General features: G+C 46.0%; 1 protein-coding gene across 22 annotated transcripts in view; it reads left to right on the forward strand.

Annotated features, from left to right (window-relative positions):
* Positions 1-12895, forward strand: part of ZHX2 (zinc fingers and homeoboxes 2) — a 67919-nt gene that overhangs the window by 23166 nt on the left and 31858 nt on the right. For 18 of the 22 annotated variants that reach the window (XM_046938290.1, XM_046938286.1, XM_046938288.1 and 15 more), the window contains exon 2: positions 7406-7471. The gene's annotated coding sequence lies outside the window, so the exon portion shown is untranslated. Of the gene's footprint in view, positions 1-7405; positions 7472-7951; positions 8089-12895 lie in introns of all 22 variants that reach the window. The other 4 variants (XM_046938287.1, XM_046938271.1, XM_046938281.1 and 1 more) reach the window with 1 other exon arrangement.

A 12895-nucleotide genomic window follows, 5' to 3' on the forward strand; every position in this document is an offset into this window, starting at 1 on the left:
CACAAGACTCCAAATCTTAATTTAATTTATACGCATTTAGATCAGTGGGAAATAATAAAAGGTCCTCTCTGATTATATGTATAGAAGCTTCATTGTCTGAGCCTGTATTCTCTTGGCTTCCGAAAATATCGGAGGGTGTTTGGTTATGTGGGACCTGGAGGCGTAACAAATCCACGTTCAATAAAGCCATCACTGCCGTGAGGGTGATGAATGGGTAGGACAGGCTGGTGGGGCTGCAGGATGGGCAGGCTGCAAGGATAACGTTTTGTTCCATCTCTTTGTATTCTCTGCCTTAAAAAAAATAAATAAATAAAATTTAAGATCTAGCTGGAGGGAAAGGATGGGACCCAAATTACTGATTCCTAACAGAATATGCTGATACAGTGCCCAGGCTGTGCTGGGTATCCTCAGGACAAAGAGAAACAGCCACAAAAGTGACAGGCTCGTGGGTTTTTCCTACAAACCTTTTAGTCCTAGGGACAAACAGAGCCATCAGAGCCTTGGGGTGCCCGGGGAGCCGCACCAGGACAGGGATCTCTGCCACAGGAGGATGCCAACCCTGTGTGGCAATCACAGAAAACATCAGTTTTGCCCTTGGATGCTGTTTTTCAGTGCTCGATATGTGCAGACTTTCCCCTCTCACTGCATTTCTGCAAGACATTGGCACCTGAGCAGTGGTTGCTGGTGCTTCAGCTCCAGCTTCCCTGATATCAATACAGAGATGCTCTTACTAAAATAAAAAGGCTTACCAGCACCTACCGGCGCTGATTTTCCACAGTAGCTGAGAAATAAACACCGTTACTTGAACAGAGTGAAGTGATTTCTTGCTTTATATTTACACCCTATGCTCATTTTGTTTCTTGTACCACTTTTTGCACTGACGGCTGCTGTGTTTGGCAGGGATTTGCAAATGCATTGATACTTGCAGCCAAAAGTAGGAATGGTCTACACAGCCAGATGAGGGAAACCCCTTCCTTTAATATTTATTTTTATAGCAGCAAAATGCAACTGGCTGGCCTCAATTGGTCTTTTTTTTTTCCTTTTTTTTTTTTTTAAAGTTGTTTTTCTTCTCTTTTCAGCTTGGGAGTTGAGGGAAACAAAGGAGGAATGAATTAAGAGCAGGAGAAAGACTGCTGTATGGCTGAGTGTCATTTGGTGAGGAAATCAGGCTGAAACTGGAGAGACCAGGCCAAACCCAACAGCAGTACTGGGAGCCTTTCAATTGTGTCATTCTGACACTGAGTCGAAGTGGTGAAAACGGCTAGTGATGTTTCTGGCTGCAGTCTAACTCAAATAGGTTTGTACACATATGGAGAGATGCTCATTGACTGCTGTTTGCATCATTTGGCCTACGCTCCTGCAGGATCCCAACTGCAGGGAATCTCAAATGGTAACCTTTGTCCTTTCCAAGCTGGCACATGTTTTTGAATTGTGGTGGCTGGTGTGGATTTAGAATGCTTTTTGCATTCTATTCACTGCAGTTATCTTTCTCTGTTGATCTTTTCCTCTGTAGCATCACCATTGTTTTGAGCTTAAATATTTGTGGGGAGAAGGAAGGAGTGTGTGATACTTGCCTGCGTCCCCAGTGTATGGCAGCCTCTGTGTCTCCTCAGCAAAGCTGTATGATGACACCTGGATGGATCTGAACAACATGGCTGGGCATCCCTTGGAGCTGAAAACTAGGTGGTACATAGGTTGCTCTGAAAGTAATGCCTCCTATTTATTTCCACGGAAGCTACAACAGATACAAGGAGCACAGTAACAGTATATGGTAGAGCAAATTCGTAGCTACAAAACACTCCTTTTCTACATAGTCACCATTACTTTCGCCAGCAGTGAACAGGAGCCTGCATGCCACAGTCTTAAAAATCTGCACCAGTGGAGGTGACCCACTGTTTCACAGCTGCTGTGACAGCATCATAGACAGGAAAATGTTGTCCATGCTGTCCATCTTCCATCTGCCATTTCCTGTTCCAGAAGACAGTGCACGTGACTTTACCTGCTGAGGGCTGCATCCTGAACTTTTTCTTCGATGGGGAATTCATGTTGCCAGTCCTAGGGTGGTTGTTTTGACTCCAGCTTGTAGTGGTGGCACCATGTCTCATCTCCAGTAATGATGTGATCCAGGAAACTATCACCTTCACCCTCAGATTGGTTCAGCAGATCCTGACAAACTTGCATACGGGGTTCTTTCTGTCCCAGTGTGAGCATTCATAGGACCCTCTTGTGATATTCCAACATTGCTACCATTGTTTCCAACACATTGAAGCTAATATTCAGCTTGGTACACAGTTCTTGGTTGTAATCCACTGATTTGTGCAGATGAGCTGATCAAGACACTCTTCATTTCATTATGTGACAGCTGTGCATCACCGTGTGGAACATGGCTTTTCTTTCATGTTGCTGTCACCACTACTGAAATGCACTACCCACCACTCCACTGTGCTCACATCTGCTGTTTGGTCTCCAGAAACATTCAGCAAGCATTGATGAATGTCAGTGGGTGCCATTTTTTCTGTATGGAGGAATTCAGTGACACACCTTTACTCCATACACACTTCCATGTCAGATATCATTTTGTCAGACTGCCCATCTGCTGCTATCTGTCACACGGCAACAACATGTAACTGAATATCGGTGGGAAGACTCAACCAATACTGCCGTATCACCAGCATCCACCTCTAAGATTGTGGGCCAACATTATGAAATAGGAGGCATGACTTCCAGAGCAGCCCTCATAGTTGAATGGTAATAGCAACAGCTAGGTTGCTTGAAATAAAAAATTATTGCTGTACATATGCTGGGTAGCAAAAGTGTCCTACAATAGTCCTACTGTAGCAACCAGCGGTGAAAAACAGTTATCAGTCCTGGTTCTGGCAGAAAAAGAGTAGGACAGCTTTCCAGCTCTGGGTGAGCCTTTGGTACCTCATCTCATAGGTAACTATTCAGAGTGACAGTCTGAAAGGCAAGGGATAGGCATAATGTGAAATAGTTCAACTCTACTAAAAGCCAAATAAATTGGCGATGGCCACAACACTGCAGGACATCATTAAGTTTTCTTACACAACCAAGCATTCTTCTCTTTAAAGCCCTTGCAGCAAATTGAGAATAGTATATGAAACAAATTTCTCACCCTTCAAGAAAACACTTTGATTTGTTGAAGGAAACTAGGAACAGTTAAGGAAATAGAATAGAAAGTAGTATATCTTTCTCTTGTGCTAACATCCACAGCTAGGTAATGTGTTGAAAAGTAAATATAGTTGACTTTGAGCAGTGCTTTCTCATTCTCTTTCATTTTGGTTCTATAATTTGGTTCCCGATGAGGTATATTATGGGGAGGGGAAGTGTGGAAAGGCTGTATGGCCTGAGTGGAGAGGTGGCATGGACCACAACCTTGTGCTCATGGCTGTCATGCTGCCAGGGTGGAGAGCATGGTCCCTCACAGGAGCTGCCTGCCATGCCCATCTATGCCAGAAGCTGCAGTAGCCTTCTCTCTCCCAGCCTTGCCTGACTCCCTCTGTAGAATCATAGAATCATTAAGGTTGGAAAATATCACTAAGATCGTCTGATCCAACCATTGACCCATCACTACCATGCCCATCACACCTAGGAGGCTGTGGAGCTGCTGCCATTCAACTCCTCATCCATCTCAGTGCTGGAGAAGGGCAGCTGAGTGCTCTGCAGGATGTGGACGAGGTCTCAGGGGATGAAGAGGTGCAGGGACATCCAGGCATCATTGGATGTTCCCAGTCACACAGTACGGCATCTGGCGCATGTGCCTGGAGACCTCGGGACAATGTTCTCTATCTCAATGTCCAGTGCATATTCAAGTATTTGATGGAAACTCTGGACTTCTGTTATGGGTTTGTTAAGGGATGGAAGCAGTCATGATTTAATTAAAACTTGCACTGAACCTTCCAGCTGTGCATTCATTATTTGCACTGCAAACAGAGAAAATGTGGAGTGGTTTGGCTTAGCCCAGGGTGGGACTTTGACACTGCCAGAAGTACCATTCATGTGTTCCCCTCCCTGCGTCTGTGCTCAGCTGTGCTATTCTTGCATTATTTATGCACGTGTCATACACATGGGAACACATAAGCTTTATAAAAGTGTGTTGGAATGAAGGATCTTCATGAATGCATTGTTTCCTTCTGCTGCGGGCCACCAGTCTTCAGTCAATATCCAAAGTGGAGCAGCTACAACACACAGCAGTGCCTTGATAGACATGAGGGTGCTCAGGACACACCAGGATAATGGGGATTTTCAGTGCACTGAGACAGACAACTTCCAGGAAAGCTTGTGTCTGCTAATCGTGCCATAATAGCAGTCTGCAATCTCCAGGCTGTAAACCACCCTTTTCCTACACAGCTGTGAATATTTAATTTCATAGAAGGCATTTCTGTTCTAGCGCTCAAAGTAATTCAGCTCAACTAAGGTGGTAATTTTTATCATGGTCGTTTTTTGGGGAATACAGATATAAGCTAGACTGAAAACTTAATAAACGCCTACTGGGAAACAGACACCAGGGGCTGAGGAGCTGACTTGAGCATTTGTTGTCCCGTGGTCCTCATGTCTTGTATCTCAGGCAGGGCATGGCCAAGCAAGCTTAGATGGTCAGATAGAGGGGTGAGAACCCAACCCATTGGGAGAGCCCAACCCATTGGGAGAACCCAACTCCCTTAGCCAGTGCATGGGACTTCCCAAATCTGGGCGAAGAGGAAGCCCAGCATTGGAGTGTGGCGATGGGTCACCAAAGCCTCACAGGGCTGCTGGCAGCTGGAGGAGTGTTGGTGTTAGAGGTGCTCCGCATCAGTGTTTTGGGCAGAGATGCTGCGGGGTTCAACTCCCAAACTGGTATCTTTCAGGAAAAGAGGTCAAGGAGGAGTTTGGCTTCTATTTTGTTTTATTTTGACTCAAGCACAGCTGGGGAAAGCGAGTGCTTTCAGGACTCCCAACTCCATTTCTCTCTGTAAAATGTTCTTTTGCAAAATTGATTATTTCCTTAGGTTGAGAGAATCTCAGAGGAACTTTACTGTCGAGCTGCTAAAAAGTACAACTATTTCTCTTTTATGCCCTAAGAGCAGCTCCAGATTTCCATTTTAGATCACTGAAGTTATTTCAGCAGTTTTATGGAGGAAATGTTGTTGTGAGCAGTGAAAAATAATCCCGTTTTCAGGTGGTTCGAGCTGCGAAGTTTGGAACCTGGCGTACTTTTAGGAGTCTTTTTGTTTCTTTGTGGGCTTTTTTTTGTTTTTGTTTTTTTTTTTTTGATGGCATGCTACTTCTATTTGGCAAGCATCCCACAAGACCACGCCGGGCTCGGGCTGGCGCTTGGGTTGTGCTGGTCCATTCGAGAGGAGCTGCCCAAGGAGGATCGCTCAGGTTGAACAAAGCTGGGCAAGACCCGGTTTCTTTGTATTAGTAATCACCCACCAGTTGCAAAATAATTAATTAAATAGATAAAAAAACCAAAAAGACTTTCCTGTGTGAAATGCGTTTGCGACTCCTTATTTCACTACTGCCTCACTCCAAACATTCAAAAGCAGTAGTACATCTCCCAGCACCAGGAGACTGTTTGTGAGATCTGAAATATGTATGCATATATATGTGTATATGTATATTCCCAACCTGTTTCTGAACTGCTGTGTTAAATCATGTTTTCATAGCAGCAAGGGGTAGAATTTCTTGCCATGCATTCTGAAGAGGACTGTGTGGTACGAGCGCAGCAGCGAGGGGCTGGATTAGGCTCTATGGAGATTTCTTCCTTCTCTATGTTTCCTAAAGCCTCACAGTAACTGCACCAGCTGGGTCTTTAGGAAAAGCACCAACAAATGGAAGGCTCGTTATACAGTCTTAAGAAGCAGTGACACTGTATGTAATGTGTTTATTTTAATTATCTCTCTAACCAGAGGTTGGAGATGAAAGGAATGAGAGGGCTACTTAGTACTGTAGGTATTTGGTTGGTGGTTGAAAGCATTTTATTTGTAGGGCTGGTCTGAGGCCTCTTAGCAAGGCAGAGTCACTTGTATGTTGGATGCAGCACTGAAAAGGCAGATTTCAGAGAGTGGATTCTGTATAAGATCCCTGAACTGATCCCATTAAATACTGAAACTGCTTGGCACCAGGATTATAGCACAAGATAGGAGAATGGGAGATTCTCTCCCAAAATCCCAGTGCAAGACGGTTTCTACCCCTGTGGCAGGTAGAGGTGTTCTCTGTTACAGCGCGATGAAACCAGCATTTAGCCTTACTTTGAGACGGAGCAAAATGGGAAGCAGTTTCCCATTTATCTGTGAATAAACATGCGGCTTTTTCTATTCTGAGCTCCTAAGAAGCATTTTTGGTTGTGTAGCTCCTGGCTACTTGAGTAGCTCTGATACTCTTTCAGGAAATCCAGTTGTATCTGGTATCTGGAAGCTGTATCTGGAACTGGCTGCCCAGGGAGGTGGCAGTCACTGTCCCTGGAGGTGTTGAAGAAACATGGCACTGAGGGACATGGTTTATAGGAATGCTGGGAATGGGTTGATGGTTGGACTGGATGATTTTAGACGTCTTTTCCAACCTTAATGATTCTGTGATTCCTTTGAAAAGAGCCTCAGACTCCTTAGCCTGCTGGAAAGGAGCACAGGACTTTGGGTTATTTCTCTGACTTGCTGTCAGGTTTCCCAGCCAACCTTTCCATACCCAGATAGCACAGAGTGTGTGAAGTTTCAAGTTCTTTAGCTTTAGCTGCATTCTGGGCACTGCCAAAACAATCGATAAGCTTCTGTCTCGTGAGGGGGGAGATTGGCTGGATGTATTGCTTTCACTCAGATCGCCCTGTGACCATTCGTTTTCCTTCACATATCCTTGGTGTTTATTCCCTCACCCTCAGGCAGGGCATTTCTCAGACCTTTCCCTCCCGTCTGCAGGTAAAAAAGAAAAAAAGGGGGAAAAAAAAAAAGGTAGGAAATGAGGGAAACCAACGTTAGCTTTAGGACCCAGCCGGTGAGTCCTTTGAAGGAGGAGAAGGGCAGTAGGCCAGAAGCGTTTTGTCGAGGCTCCCAGTAGCCAGAGCCGGTTTTGGTATGTGTCTGCTGCAGCAGATGTTTGTGGGTATTTCCAGCCCAACAGCAGCCGTATCTCAGGACGTCCCTATGTGAGTGCTCCCCGCTGTCTGCTTGGCCTTGGAAATGTGGGATTTTCTTTTTCCCAAGGGGCTCCCGAGGTATGCAGCACTACATCCCGGAGCACATCTGTGTGGTCCTGTCAGCAGTCATGGAAGAGGCACTGCTGCAGTTCCCATCAGTCAGCATTCTTGGGTGCCGTCAAATAAGCTCAATTGCAGCAGAGTGGGATAGTTGCTGTTTTGCTGTTTTTCTCCCCGATTTTCCTGGACTTACACAGCGTTCCCTCTCTTTTGTAGGTGTCTGAAGTTCTGCTCACCTTCAACAGTAGTGCTGAATTCCCAGGATGTAAGAAATACAGTGCAGTGAGTAGATGTTTTATTTCTATTTTCCTTTTACATGAGAAACCCGAGCTTGCTCGAACAGAAGGAAGAATAAAAAGAAATCCTTTTTAGAAGACACTTTTAGAACTGTTTACAGCAAGTAACTCCAGTACTTTGGAACCAGTTGTGTGTCTCTGGCACCTCTTTGCAACCCACAAAATAAAGTCAGCATTGTATTACCACATAGGCTGAGTAATTATCTCGTTGCAGATATGAACCACATGAATGCATTTAACTATGAATACGGTCAATAGAATGGACCATTAGCACCGTCTGAAGCTTGTTTGTTGATTTCAAGCCCTACCAGACATTAAAAGACAAAAAACATTAATGGAGACTTGAGGCAAGGAATTCCTCAAGAAGAAAGCTCGTGTGTTCTGAAAGGGGAGAAAAACATGGATTTGCCATGAGGTTGTTTTTGAGTGTGTGTGCATGCATACAGCAACCCAACCCTGTCATCAGCACAGAAAAACAACCCAATATTTGGCTCCTGTCTGATCTGATCGAGGAACTTCAGAGGTACTTTGGCACCACGTGAGACATCTGCATGCCTGGTTCCATTCCTTGCTTCAAAGCAGCTCAGCCAGTATCTTGTGTGTGTGAGTATATATATATATATATGTATATACATACATGCAGAACTTATATATATATAGTGTATGTGTGTATATATATGTTGTATGTGTATACTATGCATACATATATGCACTCTGTATATATAACTATACATAGCTATGTAGTTATGGTTATAGCTAAACAGGTATCTAGTCATCTATCTAGTCATACAGTTACATAGAAGCAATGACCACACCAAGGATTTTCCTTCTGCATTGCCAGAATTCACAGCTTTTTCATACATTTTCCTATCAGAGCACTTGTACAGGGGTTGGGGTTTTTTTTGTGGTTTTTAAAATCAGCCCAACTTCAGTCCTGTTTTTACCCTCTTCTGTTGGTGGTAGAAATCTATGGTTACTTGGAAATCAGCAGAATTTTGTTTCCATTTTTATTTCTGTGGCATACAGCCTGTTTTCTGTTACACCAACACAAATCTATTTGGGCTACAGCAGAATAAAACCCCAAATTGAAATCAGCCTGAAAAAAGAAAGGGCTTTGTTATGTTAACAGGAATGAAATGGAGTCCATCAGCATTCAGGAAAAAAAAAAAAAAAAAAAAGACGTGGTAAAAATTGCTAAATAAATAACTGGCAGGCATTCAGAAATGGGTAAGCAGAAACCCCGCAACAGGGAATCCTGTTTTCAGCCTTTTGTGATGGATACCAGCAATGAGTCCCGTTATTACTGGGAGAAAAATGGCATGAAATCATGATGGTGTCTGGGGTTTGTCCTCAGTAAGTTCCATCGTCTAGCCTCCCTTTGAATCAAAAGTGCTTTCTCCTCCTCCGTTGGTGCTCAGGCTGCCACAGGAGAGCTGCTAATCAAGCTGTGGGTTTATTTCTTGTCAGTCGCTTACAAAGCATCGCTCAGAGGGGCTCTGGCCTCGTTCTCTGCACTGTGCTGGCTGCAGAGAGATGGGATGGGTAGAGACTGAGTTAGAAAGATGCATTCAGCAGAAAGGTGCTGTGTAGCATGTTGTGTCTCTCAAAGCGTAGCTGTACATTAGGAATGCTGTTCAGGCAACGTTTGCTTTCAGATGTTTCATTCTCTGTTAAGTAGGCTGTGTTGAAATTTGGCCTCTGCTCTGCAAGCATCTCTGAAGTCCTGACAAATGTGTGTCCTAATGCACCCGCATGGTGCTTGCTGCTGCAAGAGGAGCAAACAGGGGGACCTGCTTGTGTTGTGCTCAAGCTCTTCAAAGGCAGAGTGCTGGTGCCACGCAAATGCTGTGTTGTTAAGTCAAAGCAAAGCAGCGATGCAGGAGCTCTGATATATCATGGCTGTGTTAAGAGGGTGAGAGATAAAGCAGAATTGCTTGGAAGCTGCCCAGGTAACTCATGTAGTCTCAGATGGCTCTGAACTTATTGCAGTGAGATGCAGTCATTGTTCAGCAGAGAAAGGAGACAGTAAATTCCCATTTTCCTGTCTTCTAATGCTCTGGCTTGTGAAAGGCTGTTTGACCAAAGCCAAGAGGAGCTGGGCAGTGGGAGATGGCTGCCGCATGGCAATGCCAACTGAGAAACAAAAAGGTGGAGGAGAAACCAGAGGTAGAAGAGCTGATCTCCTTTATCTCTGCTCTCTGGTGTTGTCCTGCAAAATGCTTTGGGCATTCAGCCTGGAAAGGTGTGCTGGCGAGAGGAGGGAGAGAAGGCTGCTTCCATCCCCAGTTATCTCCTGACACTCACAGTGTGTGACCTGCCTGCTGGAGAGAGCTGTGTCACATGGCAGCTCTCAAAGACACTGCCCTGCTGCAGAAGACAGATATATGGATATAAGGAAGAAGTGTTTTACAGTAAGGGCAGTGAAGCACTGGAACAGAGGTGTTGGATGCTCTGTCCCTGGAGACATTTAAGGTCAGGCTGGACGGGGCTCTGAGCAGCCTGATAGGTGTCCCTGTTCATTGCAGGAGAGTTGGCCCAAATGACCTCTAAAGGTCTCTTCCAACTCAGGCGATTCTGTGATTCTATGAGGGGGACACATCACAGCAGAGTGGCACCTGTCCCATAGCGGGATGCTGTGTAGGGGACAAGGAGATGCCAGCACAGCCTGCAGTATCAGGGCTGGTGAGACATGGCAGGTCCGGCAGGGAGGCGTGGAGGGCAGAGAAGCACATTTTGTGGATTGGAAAAGCTTGGAAGAAGTCACTTGGAAAAATGAACTGTTTTCTGATGGAACTTCTGGATGTGTGCTGGGAAGGAGATTCTTCTTTCAGGAAGCCTTTCTCTGCCACATATGATTTGGATGGGTTTTGAGGGCTGCAGGTTTGGTTTTTGTTATTTGGAGTCGGAGCGGTGAATTTACAAACGCTTTTTACCAAAGCAAAGCAAAGCTGTGCCAGCAGTGTGTGGCAGCACTCTGCGGAGGTCTTTGGCTCTGGATGGTGCCCTCAGCCCCCAGCCAGGAGAGGGTGAGGAGATTTCCTCCATGTGACATCAGACCCACGTTCGTCCCACAGCCGGGGGCAGCTTTTCCCCAGTGCTCAGCACATCCCAGGCTTTGCTAACGCCAGAGCTGCTCCAGCTTTCCATCAGCCTCAGCGCAGCCATCCCCCAGGACCCGGCTTTGGGAGGAATGAGGAAAAGAGAAGAAAGCAGGTTTTGTTCCATTCTTCGCATTTCTGGTCGCGTCTCTTCTTCCTTTTCTTTTCCATTAAGCATGATGTCACAAATGACATCAGTCCAATAACTGCTTGCGGTTGTCATAGTCACAGTCTGTGACACCCAAACAAAGCAGCAGGAAACCAACGCTGGCGTACAAATGCTGTAATATTCATCACATTCCCTCTGATTAATAACTATGCGATTAGGTATTTTTTTTTTTTTTCCATTAGAAAGAGATGAGCGGAGGGGAGGCTAAATGAACAAAATGAAGCCGTTGGGGAGGGGGATGTTTTCCCCGGCTTCGTCTGAGCCATGCAGCCACACTTCTGCCTCTGCTTCCACTTCCTCAAATCAAAGTTGCCTGGGTCCTTGATGACGCAGCTCCACACACCGGGCCTGGCGGTAGGCAAGCACCTGCTGCAGGACAGGCCCCAGCAGTTTTAGAAACCCTTCACTCAGAGAGCGGTGAGGCACTGATGCAGGCTGCCCTGAGGAGCTGTGGGTGCCCCATGCCTGGAGGCACTCAGGACCAGGTTGGCTGGGGCCCTGGGCTGCCTGGTCCGGTGGGGAGCAAGCAGCCCATGTCAGGGGTTGGGGCTGGGTGGGCTTTGAGGTCCCATCCAACCCAAGCCATTCTGTGATAAGACTGAGTGATATTTTATGAAATAGATGGGGAGGTGCACTGGAGCTCGTGGCTCCCGTGCTTGGCTGGGATCAGGAGCTGGCCCTGCTGAACCTGGGGCAGAGTCCAGCAGCGAGCACTGCCCTGCTGGGGGGGCACAGGGCCCGGTGGGGGGGTGCTCATGATATAATGGCTGGAGGTTGATTAATATGCTGTGAGTCAGAAACACCGGGGTGTTTTAGCTTTCTCCAGTTGCTATGGCGACGTTATTTTAACAAATAGCTTTTTAATATTTAATTAAAACTCAGCTTTTGGCAAGCCGGAGTAAAAACTATTACAAACACTACTACAAAGGGTTAGCAGTGAAGTGTATTCAGAGCCACAGGTTTTGGTGGCGTTTTTTTCTCCCCCCCCCCACCCCCCCTCAGAACTGTCAGCTTCCCAAAGGAGAAAACCGAATAAATCACTGTAATTCATTAGTTGTGAGAAACGTATGCATGTTCCCAAGACACAAAGCAAATGTAATGCAAATCTGCAGTTACACTTGACAACTGAAGGTTGTCGCTTCTTTAATGCCTAACACCAAGCTGCTCTGTGAGGACGGGCTTCGGTGGCTTTTCTTAAATGCTGCTTTGTTGCTGGACTTCCTTGCTCTACCGTTGCCTGCCGGATGAGCTCATGCCCATTTTGTTGGCTGCCTGTTCTTCCATGCGAGGTTGGATGCTTTTCCCTCGCCAGCTTGTGGAGGAGGCTGGTGCTGGGGCCGGTCCCTGGACTGGTTCCTGGTCTTTTTTTAGGTGAGCTCCTCTGCTCCCCGGTGCTGTGCAGACACAAATGAACAGAGAACTCGGCCTCAAGAGAAAAATAAATATTTAACAGCTGTCTTTGTAAATACCTTTAATTTAGAGAATGGTCGCAGGTTCGGTTGTGCTTGGTGAGTGGGGTTGCTTCTTATGCAGGAATGCTGCCTTCAGGGACTCGGTGGATACTTAATGTCATTTGTGGGATAATCATGAAATAAATGTGTCACCCCCGTGGGATTCCCTCTCGGGGCCCCTGTTTTCTCTGATTAACTCCAGTATTGCACACTTCGTCTCCATTTGCATCGCATCACTTAATCTTGTAGTGAAACGGCATTTGGAAAATAACACCTTTGTTTCCTGGAGGGAGGGGAAAGCTGTTCGGTGTTTTGACACACACAGAAGAGTCTGAAACTATAGATAGTGCGGCGCATATCTCCATCGTGCCTCTCCAGGTCCCTGGCACAGAAGGCTGGAATGAGGCTGAGCAGCCCAGCACTGAGACTTAAAGCTTTCCTTCCTATTTATGCTGAAGTCATGCTATACAGCAACACCAATTGCAATGATAATATTGTTGCTGTTGTACTATTGCAAATAGTGCATTAGACAGTTCTTTAAAGCACTCTTCTGCATTCCCTTGTTTCTGTACATGGGATCCCTCTGTTTAAGCCCCTCTGCCAGCTGGTGGCTGTCTCAAGGAGCCCAGCCGTGATCCAGCAGTGCAATGGGAGTTGCGATTCCATTGATGTGTCATATGGACTTTTCCTAA

The sequence above is a fragment of the Gallus gallus genome, chromosome 2 (assembly GCF_016699485.2).
Source record: "Gallus gallus isolate bGalGal1 chromosome 2, bGalGal1.mat.broiler.GRCg7b, whole genome shotgun sequence".
Taxonomy (NCBI): Eukaryota; Metazoa; Chordata; class Aves; order Galliformes; family Phasianidae; genus Gallus; species Gallus gallus.